Below are 19,764 nucleotides of genomic sequence, written 5' to 3' on the forward strand. Positions count from 1 at the left end.
GTCCTAAATGGACCAATAAAGCCGAAATCACAGCACATCTGTTTACAACATGGTTTAATGAATATTTTAAGCCTACTGTTGGAGCCTTCTGCTCAGATAAAAGGTTTCTTTCAAAATATTACTGATTATTGACAATGCACCTTGTCATCCAAGAGCTCTGATGGAGACGTACAACAAGATTAATATCATTCTCTTGCCTGCTAACAACATTCATTCTCTATCCCATGGATCAAGGAGTCATTTTGACTTTCAAGTTTTATTATTTGATAAACATATATTTAAGGCTATAGCTGCCATTGATAGTGATTTTTTCTGATAAATCTCAGCAAAGTAAATTGAATACATTCTGGAAGGGATTCATCATTCTAGATGTCATTAAGAATATTTGTGATTCAGAATAGAGGTCAAAATAATATTAACAGGATTTTGGAATGACTTGGAGGGGTTCACAAGTTCAGTGGAGGAAGTAACTGCAGATATGCTGAAAATAGGAAATTAGAAGTGGAATGAGGTGTGACTGAATTGCTTCAATATCATGATGCAACTTTAGTGGCTGAGAAGTTGCTTCTTGTGGATGACCAAAGAAAGTGATTTCTTGGGATAGAATCTTCCACTGGTGAAGAGCCTGTAAAATTGAAATAACAACAAAGGAATGAGAATATTGTTGTTCAGTTGCTAACTTTGGAACTACATGGACTGCAGCACACTGGGCTTCCCTGAATCGATTCTTCATGTCAGGTGGCCACAGTATTGAACTTTCACCTATAGCATCAGTCCTTGCAATGAATACTTAGAGTTGATTTCCTTTAAGATTGACTGGTTTGATCTTTTTGTAGCCCAGCGTACTCTAAAGAGTCTTCTCCAGCACCACAACTCAAAAACATGAGTTCTTCAGCACTCAGCCTTCTTTATGGTCCAACTCTCACATCTATACATGACTACTGGGAAAACCATAGCTTTGACTACATGGACCTTTGTCAACAAAGTAATGTTTTTATTTTTTAATATGCTACTTTACATATTTTAATTTGCATTATATATATATATATTATAATATGTAATATTTGAGGATATTACATAAACCTGGTTGATAAAGCAGTGGCAGAATTTGAGGCGACTGACTCCAGTTTTGAAAGAAGTTCTACTGTTGACAAAGTGTTGTCAAATGTCATTGCATGCTATAGGGAAATTATTTGTGAAAGGAAGAGTTAATTGATGTGGTAAAGGTCATTGTATTTTTTTAAGAAATTGCCACAACAACCCCAAATTTGAGCAACCATCACCATAATCAGTCAACAGCCATCAATATTGAGACAAGACCCTTCAGCAGCAAAAATATTATGAAGGATCAGATGATGTTTAGTACATTTTTTTAGCAATAATTTCTTTTTAAGTAACATATATACCTTGTGTGTTTTTTCATACATCACTGCACAATTAATAAACTAGAGTGTAGTGTGAACATAACTTGTATCTGCAATGAGAAACCAAAAAAAGAAAATTTGTATGACACTTTTGTAACATTTGCTTTGAGTCTGAAACTGAAACCACAATAACTCTGAGATATGCTTCCATTTTATAATGCATTGGAGACTGTGCATTGGAGAGCATTTCATGCAGTTCTTCTATTTTATTTAGAAATAGGAACATATTTTTAAATATGTATGCATTCTCTTATTTAAAACATTATGCTTTATATGCCTGAAATCATGCTGTGTTTTGGAATAAAGATAAAAAACATATTTCTCCTGCCAAGAAATTGCAAACAATTACAATACAATGGGATGAGAAAGACTATAGATGTACACATAGAAAAGCTCTGTATCTGGGAGTGCACATTTTTCACGACCTCAGTATTAAAGTATGAGTTACTATTTACAAGGTTGTGATCATAGAGAAACATATGCAAAGACCCAGAGGCTTGAGATAACATACCATTCTTGAGAATACAAAGTAGTTAAGCATCACTATAATGAAGCTTGTTCATTGGAATATTGTGGATGATAAAGTTTAAACAGTGATAGGTGGAAAATATTCATTGCATGTCACTGGGAATTAATTTAAAAACTCCTAAAATAGATTAATATAGCATAAGATTCTGGCTCACTTTAAGCATAACTAAAAATTGCAGTCTTTATTTCCCTGATGTTTAAATAGAATATGAAAAAATGAAATGCAGAATGGTCAAAACAAGAGAAAACAGTATCTTCAGTCTTTCAGGTGATTATAAACAGAAATTAAAAAAAAAGAAAGGAAAATGAGATACAGGTGAATAATCCTGAATATACTACAGAATTTTACTGTAGTATATCCAAGCAGAGATGACAATAAAAACAGGAATAATCATGTTATTCAACTCCCTATACTAACACATCCACAAAGAACTCCTTGACTTCCAAACAGAAAGAAATTTCCATTTTAAAATGGAGAAATCTACCAATTCATTTCAGTTCCGTTCAGTTACTCAGTCGTGTCCTACTCTTTGCGACCCCATGAACCACAGCATGCCAGGCCTCCCTGTCCATCACCAACTCCCGGAGTCCATCCAAACTCATATCCATTGAGTCGCTGATGCCATCCAACCATCTCATCCTCTGTCGTCCCCTTGACTTCCTGCCCTCAATCTTTCCCAGCATCAGGGTCTTTTCCAATGAGTCAGCTCTTCACATCAGGTGGCCAAAGTATTGTGATTTTCAAATATTTTTCTATATCAATTTCAAAGCAAAAACTTAAAAATTATATATATCCCACCTCTATGTCAGAATATATGGACCTATAACTAAGGAACAGGAATTTTAATTTGATACTTGTAAGATAAAAAGAAAATTCTTATATGGCTCTAACATAATGCCAGATTTGGCTAACTAAGTGTTACAACCATTGTGTTAATCAGATATATTATTTATGTCACTAAAATGTATTATTTTACACATATGAATCTCTACTGAATCTGTTTCATTCTGTTCTATTAATTTCTGTATCCATAGCATTGCTTAATACCAATTTTTATGACTATTTATTGAATAAATTCATTTATTTACACAGTCTATTTAGAATACATATGTATGTGTGTGTTAGTCACTGTTGTGTCCAACTCTTTGCAACACCATGGACTATAGCCCACCAAGCTCCTCTGTCCTTGGGATTCTTTAGGCAGGATTACTGGAGTGGGTTTACATTTCCTTCCTCAGGAGATTTTCCATGGGATCCATGGGATCAAACCCAGGTCTCCCACGCTGCAGGCAGATTCTTTACTATCTGAGCCACCTGGGAAACTCCCAAAGTATTAGTTGCTCAATCGTGTTTGGCTCTTTGTGATCCCACGGACTGTAGCCTGACAGGCTCCTCTGTCCATGGAATTCTTCGGGTAAGAATATAGGTAGCCATTCCCTTTTCTAGAGGATCTTACTGACCCAGGGATCAAACCCAGGTCTCCTGCATTGCGGGCAGATTCTTTACCATCTGAGCCACCCAGGAAACCCGTATGTATGCATATGTGTATTTAAAAGAATGTATTATTAATAGATTTTTTTCTCTAGCATTTTAATCCCTCTCTCAACTATATCAATGACAGCAATAATTTAGTGACTTTCACTGATATGCTCTTTTGATTATTTAGGGAACTCTTTTCATAGGGAAGTACTTCCCTGGTGGCTCAGAGGTTAAAGCATCTGCCTGCAATGCGGGAGACCTGGGTACTATCCCTGGGTCAGGAAGATCCCCTGGAGAAGGAAATGGCAACCCACTCCAGTATTCTTACCTGGAGAATCCCATGGACGGAGGAGCTAGGTGGGCTACAGTCCACGGGTCGCAAAGAGTTGGACGCGACTGAGGGACTTCACTTACACTTTCATAGCCCAGACTTCAGAAAGTCCATTTACTATTACTCAAATATAATAAATCTTTCTCCTAGCAACTAATCACTGCTAGAATATATAATTTACAATAAGGTTCAAAGACAGGTTAATAACAAGCTATTTATCTCTAGATCTACATGAGGCAAACACAACCACATTGTACCATAATGTTAGGTCAAACAATTCTTCAACCTTCAAAGAAAGAAAGTGAAAGTGAAAGTCACTCAGTCACTCTTTGTGACCCCCTGTACTGTGCAGTCCATGGAATTCTTCAGGCCAGAATACTGGAGTGGGTAGCCTTTCCCTTCTCCAGGGGATCTTCCTAACCCAGGGATCGATCAATCAACCTTCAATAATGTTTATTTATTATGACATGTATATTATAATAAAAACTAGACTTATTCTGCTTTTAGACTATATAAATTAAGGTTTTTTCTTCATTATTCTTATCAGAAATAACCTATGAGGAAATAATCAATTTATAATTAAATGAAATATATTCTAAGTTCAATTAAATGCAATGTATTAAACTTGGAAGTTCCTAAATCCAGTATATCCTGCATTGCTAAATACAGTATATAGTACAATCTAAATATTATATTATAGATTGACTTCTTAATTTAATTAAGCACAACAAAATCATGATATAGTGACGTAATTACCATTTTAAAAAGTGGATGCACTAAGATTTTAAGTAGCTGACGATTCACACTCAGTTTGTAGTTGGATACAAATCTGTTGTTTCCACCATATCAACTTCATCCTGTGAGTAATAAGTAAATGGGACAAATCCTTAAAAGTAACACACGAAAATCAAGAATTGTGTGGATTATGTAAGATTTATCTGCAAATCTGAAACACCTGGGCCTTAAAACAACATTTACAAATAATCAATTCCAATGCTACATTTCCAAATCAGTCCCTATTGAGATAGTCCAGAAAGCCAAATTTATACATTGTATCACAACTTCTTTTGACTTACCCAGCTTAGGGATGTACAGTCTGTAAGAAATTCTGGTTACTCAAATGCAGTAATTAATTTCCACTAAATTTTTATGTTTTTTAAGGACTTCCCAGGTTGCACAGTGGTGAAGAATCTGCCTACCAATGCAGGAAACACAAGAGATGTGAGTTCAATCCCTGTGTCAGGAAGATCCCCTGGAGGAGGAAATGGTAACCCACTCCAGTATTCTTGCCTGGGAAATTTCATGGACAGAGGAGCCTGGCAGGCTACAGTCCCTAAGGTTGCAAAGAGTCAGACATGACTGAGCAAAGCATGCATGAGACACATGAGAGACAATCTAAATATTTACTTATTAAATTAAATATGAAATAAAATATATTATTAAAGTTTTCTAACAATAAAAATGGGAACATTTTGATTCATTGATATATATTTGTGATTTTTATCATTCAACAACGTAGATCAGCACAAATAAAATACTTATTCCAAAGTTAAAGCCTTTATGCAAACATATGTGTCTATTATAGATACATGAATCTGTATCTATATGTATATAATTTGATATTATAAAGTTGATGCTAGATAGCTGTTGATATACAGTGTTTCCCAAGTATATCATTTGGTTCAGTGTCCTTGCAGCAATGTTTGATTAAATGGAAAATTTCCTTCTGTTCTGTCAGTAATTTCTATGCATGACAGGAAATATATATATTTTTTAGTTTCAGGATTTAATATTATAATTGAAGTTACCATACAGTGTTCATATGATACATTTATTGACTAATTCAAAAACAATTTCATAGAGTATGTTTAAGAAATATCTGCTAGCATTTTCTGTTTGAATTGAAGTGTTTCTGTTTTAGTTAAGCCATTTCATGAAGGCATGCTATTTTCTGAGAATTGAGCAAAACACAATGACTATATAGCATCCTCACTGAATAAATTCTTATGGATCAGAACTTTGATTTATATGAACTATTTCAATATGCCTGATACCTGAATCTACACAGAACAGTGTATTAAAACTATATCTAAAAGAGCTGACATTGCCCAATTCTTCATATACTCAAAATTTGCTATTAAAATCAAATTAATAAAATTAAAAGAAATACAAGTCAAATTAATTATCAACATGAATATAATAAAGATAACTTTTTCTATGTGTATTTTTCACATTTATCACAATGTCTAATAAGGACCTTATTTTGTTTTGACGCTTTGAATTTTCTTTAATGCAGTTTACTATGCCCTTCACAAAAATGTAATATGAAAACTCATCAGGTTAGCAGCTGAGAATCTCTACCAAAAAGAATAAGAGACATTTGAGCAGATTTATGTCAACATTTGAAGCAGCAAAGAATATTTGCCTTCATAGACCAGAGCAATGACTTTGAACGGGCCTGCATATGTCATACTTTGCCCTATTAATGAAGATCATGTGGGTGGAACTGTCAGCCATGTGACATTCCTTTTCTTGTTTTAGAAATTCAAATTCCAAACTAGACACATTGATAGTTTGTTTATTAAACTGACACTAGACTTGTGTAAACCCAGATCTCTATGATTATATTTTGTTCATTTACATAGAGTTTCAGTTTAAAAAAAATCATATTGAGACATTTATTGAAACCTTGAATTTCCATCAGTGAAAAATAATTAAGGACTGTTAAATAAGGTTCTGAATTTTTACACCAAAAATAGTTTGTAGCTCAAGAGATCAACCTTCAAAGTATTAGATACACTAATAAATTCATATTGTTGAATGAGTAATTACTGAATGATTAAATAACCTACAAAGCTGCTTCTCCTTGATAAACAAAACCTAATCAACTCTCTATGACTACTTTAAAATTCAACTACCTTCTGAACGCACAAACACTATGCCAGCCTATACAAATCTCTCTCTGCCCTGAATGCTTAATCATTATGTTGTTATCTAAGATTCTTAATTTAAAAATCACAGTATGCTAACATGTAATGATGACTTTATGCTGTTTCACATATAACTTATTAATAGTCCTATGTGTAGACAGAGTTTGTCTTGATAGATATTTGTTGTAGACATAATGGATTGAACAAATGAATGAATGAGTGAATACTGTGTGTATTACTAGCTCAGTCATGTCTGACTCTTTGTGACTCCATGGACTGTAGCTCTCCAGGTTTCTCTGTCCATGGAATTCTCCAAGCAAGAATACTGGAGTGGGTTGCCATTCCCTTCTCAAGGGGATCTTTGAACCCAGATATCAAACCCAGGTCTACAATATTACAGGCAGATTCTTTACCATTTGAACCACCAGGGAAGCCCAATATGATACAAGGAGAGGCTCAAAGTTTGTAATGATGTCATTTTTTTAAATCATAAATTAAAGTATGACTAATTTTATGACTCTAATGAAGATATTTTCATAACTACCTGTGATTACAGATTTTAGAGTCAGGGAAATGAGGTTAGATGTTCACCAAGTACCTATCAGAATATTATTAATATTTATGAAGTATGGCATGCATGGGCTTCCCTGGTAGCTCAGTGGTAAAGAATCTGCCTGCCAATGTAGGATATGCAGGTTCAATCCCTGTTTTAGGAAGATCCCACGGAGAAGGAAATGGTAACCCACTCCAGCATTTTTGCTAGAGAAATCCTGTATACAGAGGAGCCTGCTGGGCTATAGTCCATGGGGTCACAAAAGAGTCAGACATGGCAACAGTGCCATTTGTGATATTGCTTTGTTTTAGCAGAAGAGAAAATTGACAACATTCATCTTCAGTGAGTGTTTGAAAAATGCAAAATTGCAGAACTCTTAGAAGATAATATAGGAGAAAACCTGGTGATCTTGGACTTGGTGGTGCCTCTTTAGATAAAACATCAAAGATACAATCCATGAAAGAAATTAAACTACACTTCTATTCAAATTAAGCATTTCTGTTCCATGAAAAACATTGTCAAGAAAATGAAGAGTCAAGCCACAGACTGAGAAAAAAATATTTGTAAATTCAAACCTGATAAAGGACCATTTTGTAAAATATGCAAAGAACACTCAAAGCTCAGTAATGTGAATATAAACAACTAAATTATAAAATGAACAGAAGACCTTAACAGACACCTCACCAAAGAAAATATATCAGTGGGAAATAATGATATGTAAAGATATTCTACATCGTATATCAGTGTTGATATTGTTTAGTCACTAAGTTGTGTCCCACCCTTTGTGATCCCATGGACTGTAGCCCACCAGGCTCTTCTGTCCGTGGGATTTCCTAGGCAAGAATATTGGAGTGGGTTGCCATTTCCTTCTCCAGGGGATCTTCCTCTCCCAGGAATTGAATGTGCCTCTCCTGCATTGGCAGGTGGATTCTTTACCACTGAGACACCAGGGAATCTCATATGTTTTTGAAAGTTAAGTCGCTCAGTTGTGTCCAACTCTTTGCGACCCCATGGACTGTAGCCCACCAGGCTCCTTTGTCCATGGGATTCTCCAGGCAAGAATACTGGAGTGGGTTGCCATTTCCTTCTCCAGGGGAAATTCCTGACCCAGGGATCAAACCCAGGTCTCCCGCATTGCAGGCAGACGCTTTAACCTCTGAGCCACCAGGGAAGCCCAACCATATGTCATTAGGGCAATGAAAATTTAAAAAGTGAGATATTACTAATAAACACCTGTTAGAATGGCAAAATCCAGAACAATGACAACACTAAATGCTCAGAAGGATTTGGATTAACAATAACTCTCTTTCATTTCTGGTAGGAATTTAAAAAATGATGCAGCGACTTTAGAAGACATTTTGGCAGTCTCTGACAAAAGCAAGCATATTCTTAAAAGAGCAAACTCCTTGATATTTACGCAAATTTATGTCCACACAAAAACCTCTGCATGATGTTTATAGGAACCTTTTTATTCACTATTGCCAAATGTGGAAGCAATCAAAATATCTTTTAGTAAATAAGTGGATTAAATAAATGATGATACATTCAGACAATGAAATACTATTAGGCACTAAAAACAAAACAAAACAAAACAAAAAAACTGTCAAGCCATGAGAAGGCATTAAGAAGCCTTAAACTTACTAAGTGAAGTAGCCAATCTGAGAAGTTCACACACTATCTCCTTCCAACTATATTAAATTTTGGAATAGACAAATTTATGGAGACAAGAAAAGGAACACTGTTTGTCAAGACTTAAGGAGGGGGAGTCGTGAATTAATGATCAGAACATAAAGAATTTTTATGTTCTGCAGAAATATTTGACATAATACTTTAATAGGGGATACACATCACTACAAATTTCAAAACCTACAGGACGTACAATGCCAACAGTGAGTCTTAATGTAGACTAAGGACTTTGGATGACACTGATACGTCAATGTAGGTTTATCATTTAAAAAAATGTACAACTCTGGTATCACGTATTGAGAAGGGAAGCAATGCACATGTAGAAGCATGTGACACTAGTAAAATCTCTGTACTTTCTACCCAATACTTCTTTGGACCTAAAAATGTTATAAAATAGTCTATTTAAAAAATAAGAGGGTTGGAAATGAGGAATAAAGTTTTAACCTCTAGTCCCAATTTTTTTTTTAAATCATTTACTGATTATATGTCTCTGTAATGGCTTAAAGCTCAACATTCAGAAAACGAAGATGGCATCCAGTCCCATCACTTCATGGGAAATAGATGGGGAAACAGTGGAAACAGTGTCAGACTTTATTTTGGGGGGCTCCAAAATTATTGCAGATGGTGACTGCAGCCATGAAATTAAAAGACGCTTACTCCTTGGAAGGAAAGTTATGACCAACCTAGACAGTATATTGAAAAGCAGAGACGTTACTTTGCCAACAAAGTTCCGTCTAGTCAAGGCTATGGTTTTTCCAGTGGTCATGTATGGATGTGAGAGTTGGACTATGAAGAAAGCTGAGCGCCAAAGAATTGATGCTTTTGAACTGCGGTTTTGGAGAAGACTGTTGAGAGTCTCTTGGACTGCAAGGAGATCCAACCAGTCCATTCTGAAGGAGATCAGCCCTGGGATTTCTTTGGAAGGAATGATGCTAAAGCTGAAACTCCAATACTTTGGCCACCTCATGCGAAGAGTTGACTCATTGGAAAAGACTCTGATGCTGGGAAGGATTGGGGGCAGGATGAGAACGGGACGACAGAGGATGAGATGGCTGGATGGCATCACTGACTCTATGGATGTGAGTCTGAGTGAACTCCAGGAGTTGGTGATGGACAGGGAGGCCTGGCGTGCTGTGATTCATGGGGTCGCAAAGAGTCAGACATGACTGACTGACTGAACTGAACTGAACTGAATGTTGTAAAAAGATTAGGAAGGTAGAGAAATATGAAGACTGATTATTTATAGCAACTTTGAAGTCATCAAGCAGAGTTGTAAGGGAGACTCTCTATTGGACTGGAGTAATAAGTGAGTGAGAGAAATTGGATGAAAACTGACACCTAGACCCACCCACATATCTTTCCCAGCCTCTTGTAACAGATTTGATGATGTCATTCCTTCTGTATCTCTGAGTTTATTATAGGAAGAGACAGTACAGATTGAAAGGGTGTGCATGAAATTTAAAGAAGATGAAGAATATGACACTAAAATAGATCACACATGGGAAGTTTAACAGAAAAGAGGATATTCCAGAATTAGAACGTTCAACTAGTCACTATCATTCCCCATTAATTTGCATTGCACTTCACTTTCTTTCAGGTAATGGGGAACCTGATCTTCTTCAAGTTCTACTCATGACAAGGAATACTTTTCCACCTTCTTTGTCAACTTTGATGATGGCAATGATTGAAACCCATTTCTGGCTAATGTGAAAAGTGAAGTCACTCAGTCGTGTCCGACTCTTTGCAATATCATGGAATGTAGCCTACCAGGTTCCTCAGTCCATGGAGTTTTCCAGGCAAGAGTGCCAGAGTGGGTTGCCATTTTCTTCTCCAGGGGATCTTACCGACCCAGGGATCAAACCTGTGTCTCCCTCATTTGCAGGCAGACATGTTACCGTCTGAGCCACCAGGGAAGCTAAAGTAGCACATCATAAAGAGCCATTTAAAATCAAAGCTCACTTATTTTTCCCTTCTTCAATCATCTTGTCATAGGTCTGGGTAGAGGGAAAGGCATCAGGAAGCAAGTCTGCTAATTATTTGAGCAACGTGCTCACAAAGCTTACATTAAATATTGTAAAGTAAAAAAAAAAAAAAAAGGATTCTTGTTCAGTCTCATCTCTACCAATGTAACTTTCTACTTGGATGCTGTTTAATATGTATACTCTTTGATCAGCCTAATCCAATATACAGGGCACCCGAACATTATCCATTAGTGAGTCATGATGACTCATTAAAATCCAATAGCATGCCAGGACAGGAATCTTTTCTCAAAAAGTTCTTAAGAGATTATGACTTTCTCCAATATTCTACCAGGTATTGGTAAACATTTTCTGTAAAAGGCCAATAGCAAATATTTTAGACATGGTGTGCCATATGGTCTCAGTTGCAACTACTTTACAATTGTAGTGTGAAAGCAGACATAAACAGTATTTTAACAAGTGAATAAGGCTAAAAACAGGGAATTAACATAGGATATAGTATTATTAGCATGGGATACAGAATTATTAATTAAAGTGCGGATATTATTCAAATCTCACAAAATTTTATGTCTATCATTTGTTTTCATACCTTATTCAATACTCCTCATTATATTTAATTGCTTTGAGCAGCTTCAGCTGCATGCATCAAATTCTGGCAAATTCTCTTTTTATTTTTGTCCTATTATAAATATTTTATATTTCTCATTGTGACTTCTTAGATATACCCCTCATTTAAAAGCAGACATTTAATTTCCAAATACATGTTTTTTGGTTTTTTTTTTAGCATCTTTGCTATTAATTTCTCATTTTCATATTAATTTTTTATTTAAATGCTTTCTTTTCTGCAATCACCTACTGCGTTTTTTCAGTCTTCTAACTTTATTGAGGCTTTCAATGGCTAAGTAAAAAATTTCTTTTGTTAAGGTCACATTGCATTGGAAAACATGTGGATTATTTTCAAATATCTTTTGATGTTGATCTCTAACATAGCTCAACAGTAATAAGAGAACAAATTCTGTATGATTCCTATATTTTTAGACCTGAAAATTTCAGCACCTGGTCTTAGGTCTCTGGATATGTTCCAGTTTATAGTCCATAGGAACTTGAATAAAATGTGTATCCTAATGTTGTGTGAAAATTGTATAAATCTTAGGTCAAATTGTTTCATAATGTTTTTTGTGTTTAATATATTCTTCTTTTTTTTTGTATATTCATTCTATTAATTGCTGAGAGTTTGTTATTGAAGTTTCAATTAAAAATCTTAATTTACCTACTTAAAATAAACAATTGCAATATATTCTGGAACTATATGTAACTTTGTTCTGTATTTTCCAAGTCTCCTGTGAATGCACTTTCATAAAATTAAAATTTAAAAAAATATTTAAAATATTAATTAAAAAATAAAATTTAAAAATAAAAACAAAAATGAAATAAAATTAATATTTGAATAAATCTATACAAATATTAACTATATATATAAATATGTGTGTTTACATGTGTGTACATATATATATATATATATATATGCATGATGATAATAATAACATCAAAGGCAGCTACATAAATAGATCTAAAGTGTTTAAAGTCCTTAGTGCTGTACAGGAGAGATTCTCCAGGAAAGAACACTGTAGTGGGTTGCCATGCCCTCCTCAAGGAGACCTTCCCTACCCAGGGATTGAACCTGGCCCTCCTGTGGCTCCTGCATTGCATTTTTTACCACTGAGCCACCAGGGGAAGCCCAGAGTACTTTTCAGTATATTTTAATATGCCAAGAATGCATGCTGTATTCTCTATGGTATACCTAACTACGTCAGAATGAAATTCAGTAAGAAAATGATCATTAGTAGAAAAAAAGCAGAGAGAAAACACTAAAAAACAAATAGCAAAATGGTAGATACGGGGAACAACAGACAAGCAATCCCATTAAAATGAGAACAAAATAATATAAATAAATGACACAGCTTGTGTGAATGGATGATAAAAGAGAAGCTGATTATGCACTGATGTTTTTTATTATAAGCTGATTTTTATGTAAGAGATATTAAATTTACAGGTTCAGTTCAGTTCAGTTCAGTCGCTCAGTCGTGTCTGACTCTTTGCGACCCCATGAATCGCAGCACGCCAGGCCTCCCTGTCCATCACCAACTCCTGGAGTTCACTCAGACTCACATCCATAGAGTCAGTGATGCCATCCAGCCATCTCATCCTCTGCCGTCCCCTTCTCCTCCTGCCCCCAATCCCTCCCAGCATCAGAGTCTTTTCCAATGAGTCAACTCTTCGTATGAGGTGGCCAAAGTACTGGAGTTTCAGCTTTAACATCATTCCTTCCAAATAGGAAAAGGAGTACATCAAGGCTGTATATTGTCACCCTGCTTATTTAACTTATATGCAGAGTACATCATGAGAAATGCTGGACTGGAAGAAGCACAAGCTGGAATCAAAATTGCCGGGAGAAATATCAATAACCTCAGATATGCAGATGACACCACCCTTATGGCAGAAAGTGAAAAGGAACTCAAAAGTCTCTTGATGAAAGTGAGAGTGGAGAGTGAAAAAGTTGGCTTAAAGCTCAACATTCAGAAAATGAAGAACATGGCATCTGGTCCCATCACTTCATGAGAAATAGATGGGAAAACAGTGGAAACAGTGTCAGACTTTATTTTCGGGGGCTCCAAAATCACTGCAGATGACGACTGCAGCCATGAAATTAAAAGACGCTTGCTCCTTGGAAGGAAAGCTATGACCAACCTGGATAGCATATTCAAAAGCAGAGACATTACTTTGCCAACAAAGGTTCTTCTAGTCAAGGCTATGGTTTTTCCTGTGGTCATGTATGGATGTGAGAGTTGGACTATGAAGAAGGCTGAGCGCCAAAGAATTGATGCTTTTGAACTATGGTGTTGGAGAAGACTCTTGAGAGTCCCTTAGACTGCAAGGAGATGAAGAAACTAATTTATATCAAGAATAGTTGAAATGAAGAAATAAGTATTTGAAATGAAGAAAAAAAATTAGCTATAGGTAGATTACCATCAGACATAGTAGTCTTTAAGGCAAGAAGTGTTATTGCTGAAGAGAAGTATAATATTAAGGAATGGTAACAAGTTCAAGGGCTTCCCGTGTGGCTCAGTGGTGAAGAATCTGCCTGACAATGTAGGAGACGCAGGTTCAATCTCTGGATTCGGAGGGTTTCCTGGAGAAGGAAATGACATACCACTCCGGTATTCTTGCCTGGGAAATGCCATGGACAGAGAAACCTGGAGGGCTACAGTCCATGGGGTTGCAGAGTTGCATATGTCTTAGTGACTAAACAGCAACAATAAGACAGGGCCAAACTGTAAGAAAAATATTAAAATCTTAAATATATATTCATATAAAATAACTTCTAAAAGTAATGAGCTGGTTAACAGAATTGAAAGAACTAGATAGTCTGAAAATCATAGGGAATGTAATATACGCCTCACTTGACTAATAGAATGTGCTATGCTTAGTTGCTCAGTAGTGTCCAACTCTTTGAGATGCCATGGACTGTAGCCCACCAGGTTCCTCTGTCCATGGGGATTCTCCAGGCAAGAATACTGGAGTGGGTTGCCATGCCCTCCTCCAGAGGATCATCCCAACCCAGGGATTGAACCCAGGTCTCCTGCATTGCAAGGAGATTCTTTACCATCTGAGCCACCAGAGAAGCCCAGCTAATAGGATAAATAGAGGGAAAAAAAAAAAAAAAACTAGATATAAACAATTAACAAACTTGGATGGGTTTGCCTAAAGAAAACACTATATTTAACAACTACAGAGTATATTGTCTTTTCAAGTATATACCAATTATTTAAGGAATTAGCATCTTGCTAATCACAAAGCAATTTACAATAGATTGGATTATATATCAAAATTTGAAAGTTAAAAAATTTCAGGAGATAACAACAAACTATTTTTATGATCTTTCAGACAAAATGTTTTTAAGCAGTACCCACTCACAAAAATTATCAAGAAGAAAAATAGCAATGTATTATTGAAATAAGAACTTATATCTCAGTGCTGATCTATAGGTCAAAGTACCTAGTGGAATAATCTGCATCATGTAAATGTCTTTACTGTTTTAATGATAGTCAGTTTTGACTACTTAATCATCAAGTTATGCTTGCACTATTAAATCTTTTTCTTTTTTTTTTTTATTCTCTGCTGCCAATTTAAAACTAGGAAAGAACTGTTTGCAACAAATCATGTTATTATTGCCTTATCCAGACAAAGCTTTCAACATTCCCTTTAGTTTTTCTAAATGATCTATTGCATATATTAGAAAAAGAGCAAACATCTTGACCATGACAATAAACTACAAAATTTAGCTATAGTATTTGTCCCTAAAGTGAGACTGTCATGCTGATCGATAAAGACAATGATGAATAAGTCCTTTATCTCTTCCTGTATGTCAGTGTGAGCTTGCATGGTACAAGCTTTCAGACCACCCATTAAGAGCAGTTTTATTAATAGTTCCTGCTTACATAAGGGTACTCCATTTATCAACTTCATTGACTGCAACAAAGTGCTTATGCCACTGGCAACGGCTGGCTCAGCCAAGGGGCAAAGAAATAGCAACTGCGGAAGTCACTGAAAGAATGGGGCTTGCTTGAATCAGCCAACTTAGAAATGTTCCCAATTGTTTAAGCTGAACAAAAAAAATGTGGAGTCAAAAATCCTGCAGCATTTTTTCTCATAAACTGGTATCCCTAAAGATGGCAGTAATTATAATTTTATGGGTGGAGAACAAAGATCAAGCATTTTCTTGGTTTTCTGAATTATATTATAATTCAACAGAGTTCTTTGAATATCCTCAGAATTTGGATGCTAGTACTTATTTATATCATCAAGGCAGAGTGTGAAATTTCTTCCATACATTTTAAAAGATTTCCCTAAAAAATTTGATGTCAGCTTAAAAATTATTTGATCATCAAGGTTTGGATTTGATTTATTTATTGGGTTGAGAACTATGTTGCTGTGATGCTTTCTTATACATCACATGATAAATAAAGGCAAGATGCTCATTAGAATAATTGGTAGAAAGGCAATTTAAGCTAGTAATAGTAGAATACTCGTGCTATAGGATATATTTTAAAAATAAGATCACATATTATTAATTTAGGAATATAGATGGACTTCAATATATCAGTTCCATTAAATAGGAAGTAATTTCATTATACTTTAGAGGTTTTGAGAAATTTTGAAATTAATTTTGTTGATTTTTAGTAGATTAATCAAAATTAATCTTCAGTTAGTCCACTGTTCACATTTTTAGCAATTTCTAGTGAAATTGACTAGGTTTATTTTTTTTTTTAACTTTTGATTTTCTATAATGGTATAGCTGATTAACAATGGTATTATAGTTTCAGGTAAACAGCAAAGATAGTCAGCTGTACATATACATGTATCCATTCTCTCTCAAACTCCCCTCACATCAAGGCTGCCACATAACTTTGTGCAGAGTTCTGTGGACCATACAGTAGGTCATGTAGGTTATCCATTTTAAATACAGCAGAATCTACATGTCCATCCCAAACTAGGTTTCAATAAGCATATTACTATTCGGTTTGAGTCTCCACACTTCACATGGAAATAAGAAGAACCTGAACAAAAACAAATACATGTGTTTAGTGATATAAAGACAGAAATTCACACTCCAAATTGTATAAGTGATATTAAAAATACTTACACCAACAGAATTAGGCAAGAGTCCCATGTGAAAAAAATGTAAGTCCCACAATTCAGAGGACAGTTTTACTGGATGAATAAGGAAATCCATGCCCTAAAGTTACAGAAATTAAAAAAAATTCATGTCTTTGACCACAAAGAAATATCAATAAAATTTTAAAAGTTGAAATAATAGCTATCTGATTTTACTGTAATAAAATATCTAACTAGTAACAAAGTCAGACAAAACATACACAAATGAGCAAAATAACATCTGTTTAGAAATTAAACACTCTGTCAACTCCTGAGTAAAATTTTAGATTTCCTAAGAAAGAACAATCTTGAAAACATTATACGTCACAACTTATGAGATACATGTATTTTCATAGTGAGTCTATGGCCATCAAAACCTCATCACTGGGGCTACTGACAATTTTTCATACCTTCTTCATTGCCATCACTGTCACCCGCTTCATCTCCACACTGACATCCATCCATGCTACAGACACTATTGATGGTGGTGGCATAGCCATCTGGCATTGCTGCCCTCCCTTCCTTGCCTTTAGGTCATATTATTGATCTTAACAGGACTGCCATTATCTCCTATTGGATGACTTGAACTAGAGCCAAAAGGAAAACAAAATAACTCTAGACAAACAATCATTCCTTTGAGCATGCTGCTGCTGCTGCTGCTAAGTCACTTCAGTCGTGTCCAACTCTGTGCGACCCCAGAGAGGTCAGCCCACTAGGGTCCTCTGTCCCTGGGATTCTCCAGGCAAGAATACTGGAGTGGGTTGCCATTTCCTTCTCCAATGCATGAAAGTGAAAAGTGAAAGTGAAGTTGCTCAGTCGTGCCTGACTCTTAGTGACCCCATGGACTGCAGCCTACCAGGCTCCTCCATCCACGGGATTTTCCAGGCAAGAGTACTGGAGTGGGATGCCATTGCCTTCTCCATCCTTTGAGCATGCACAACTCATTTCTAGCTTTCTGCTCCATGGTGGGGGGGGGGAGGGGGTGGTGTGGGAAAGCAGGCTCAAAATAGTGTGAGCTCATTTCTTATGTTGTTTAACCTTCTTTTTCTCCCAACTCTGGGAGAGGCATCTGAAACAAACACCTTAAATTTCTGAGAGTGAAATCTCATATGTCTAGCTTTGCAGTTGAATGCATTAGATCCCAAGTAAAATTAGAGTAACTCTGCTGCAGGCACTTTTTTCAATTTTCAAGTTCCCATTCCAGTTATCTAAACTGCTTTTGTGAACAACATTTCATTTTCTTTAAGCTAGTGGTTTCCAGCCCTAAATATAATTAGAATCATTTGGGGATGGGGGATTTATAAGAAGTAGATTATTTATTTATTAAATTTTATTTTATTTTTTAACTTTACAATATTGTATTGGTTTTGCCATATATCGAAATGAATCCACCACAGGTATACATGAAGTAGATTATTTAATTGGTATCTTGAAGTAAGTACAGAAGTATATTTGAGCATTGTGATTTATTTTTAACTCTAGATGATTTGAAGAGCCATGAGAGATCTTTTTCACAATCACTCCTATTTATAGTTTCAGAGAATTGGCATGGAGCTTGAAAACACCCAGGTACCTTATGTGCTGAAGATCCGTAAGAGTTTATTCAGAGATCTCTAACCTAGCTCATTTGAAATAAAGTATTACTAAATAGCAAACCTTTTACTATATTACACTTAACAGAGGTGAAAATTTATGCATTCACACATATATTAAACTCAATCTTTTGGTGAATAGAAAATCACAAGTCCTTCACTGTAAATTCCCTAAAGGCAAGAATACATTTGATTTTCTTTGGTATTCTCCATCAATACCTAAATACCTAGCTAGCAAGTTGCCTTGGCTGCATGAATGTCAGAATAAACCAGTTAGTAATGTGAATAACCAATAAATAAATGGCATTTATATATTCAGCCTTAATCTCTCACTTGGGGTTCAGATTCATATACTCAACTGACTAGTTACTATAAAACAGAAATCAAGATTTGTCTTCAGAATATCTGACCCCACCCTATCTCAACTCACCTTCATTTTCAGAAAGACTCTTGGTAGTAAACCACATTTCAAAGTATCCACTTGCTAAGATCACATATGTGTGAATCAGCCTTAATCTCTACTTTTTCACCATTGACAGCAAATCTTTCACCAAATTTTGCTGGTATATATCCAAAATAAATCTGGTATGAATTTATTTTTTTCTATCTCCATTGCAACCACTCTGGTCAATGTTTTCCTTGAATCTCACTGGGCTACTGAAAGTACATCTGAGGCCTCCCAGCTCCCATGATTTCCTTCTCCTAGTCAATGTGCTGCACAACAGCAAAAACAACACTTTAACAAACAAACAAACAAACAACTTTACTGAGGAATGATTTTCATCCCATTCATCCAAAAGGTGTACAGTTCAACTTTTCAAAGCATATTCACACATATGTGCAACCATCACCACAAATTTGGTATTATAATGGAGTTATGGTTCTAAACAGACTGGTTCCAAAATGGGAAAGGAGTACTCAAGGCTCTGTATTGTCACCCTGCTTATGTAACTCATGTGCAGAGTACATCAGGTGAAATGCTGGACTGGATGAAGCACAAGCTGCAATCAAGATTTCCAGGAGAAATATCAATGACCTCAGATATTCAGATAACACCAACCTTATGGCAGAAAGCAAAGAGGAATTGAAGAGTTTCTTGATGAAAGTGAAAGAGCAGAGTGAAAAAGCTGGCTTAAAACTCAACATTCCGGCTGCTGCTCCTCCCAGCATCCCTGGCGCGGCCATTTCAGCCCCATCTTGGCCGAGGGGAGGGAGCTGCAGCCGCCGCTTCAGCAGTTTGAATTTCAGTTTCTACACGGCCTGCGAACCGGGCGCACCGAGGAAGAGTGGAAGAAGCTACCGCAGCTACCTCACACAGCCGGCGCGCCGTCGCTTGCCGGCCTGCCGGCCGCCGCCCCTCACTCTCTCAGGAGCCGCGAGGGGAAGGCCGAGACCGCCGCCACCGCCCGCCCGCGGGGGTGGCTCCCCCTGTATAGGGGAGGACCGAGCCGGCTTTCCCCTCCCCCGGAGCAGGTTTCCGCCTGAGACAGTCGACATGTCCCTGGGACTGAGCTCCGGCTAGAGCCGGGGAGGGAGGGCCGCCCGC

The 19,764-nt window shown here is 36.3% G+C and overlaps 1 long non-coding RNA gene across 1 annotated transcript; it reads right to left on the reverse strand.

The window, feature by feature from the left end:
* Positions 1-240: 240 nt before the first annotated feature.
* LOC138991022 (uncharacterized) lies at positions 241-19,558 on the reverse strand. Its single transcript, XR_011467073.1, has 3 exons — positions 19,279-19,558; positions 16,616-16,708; positions 241-625 (listed from the first exon to the last, which is right to left on the reverse strand). It is a non-coding gene; the product is annotated as an uncharacterized lncRNA (long non-coding RNA).
* Between the last annotated feature and the right edge of the window lie 206 nt (positions 19,559-19,764).

Source organism: Bos mutus, chromosome 15 (assembly GCF_027580195.1).
Source record: "Bos mutus isolate GX-2022 chromosome 15, NWIPB_WYAK_1.1, whole genome shotgun sequence".
Lineage (NCBI taxonomy): Eukaryota > Metazoa > Chordata > Mammalia > Artiodactyla > Bovidae > Bos > Bos mutus.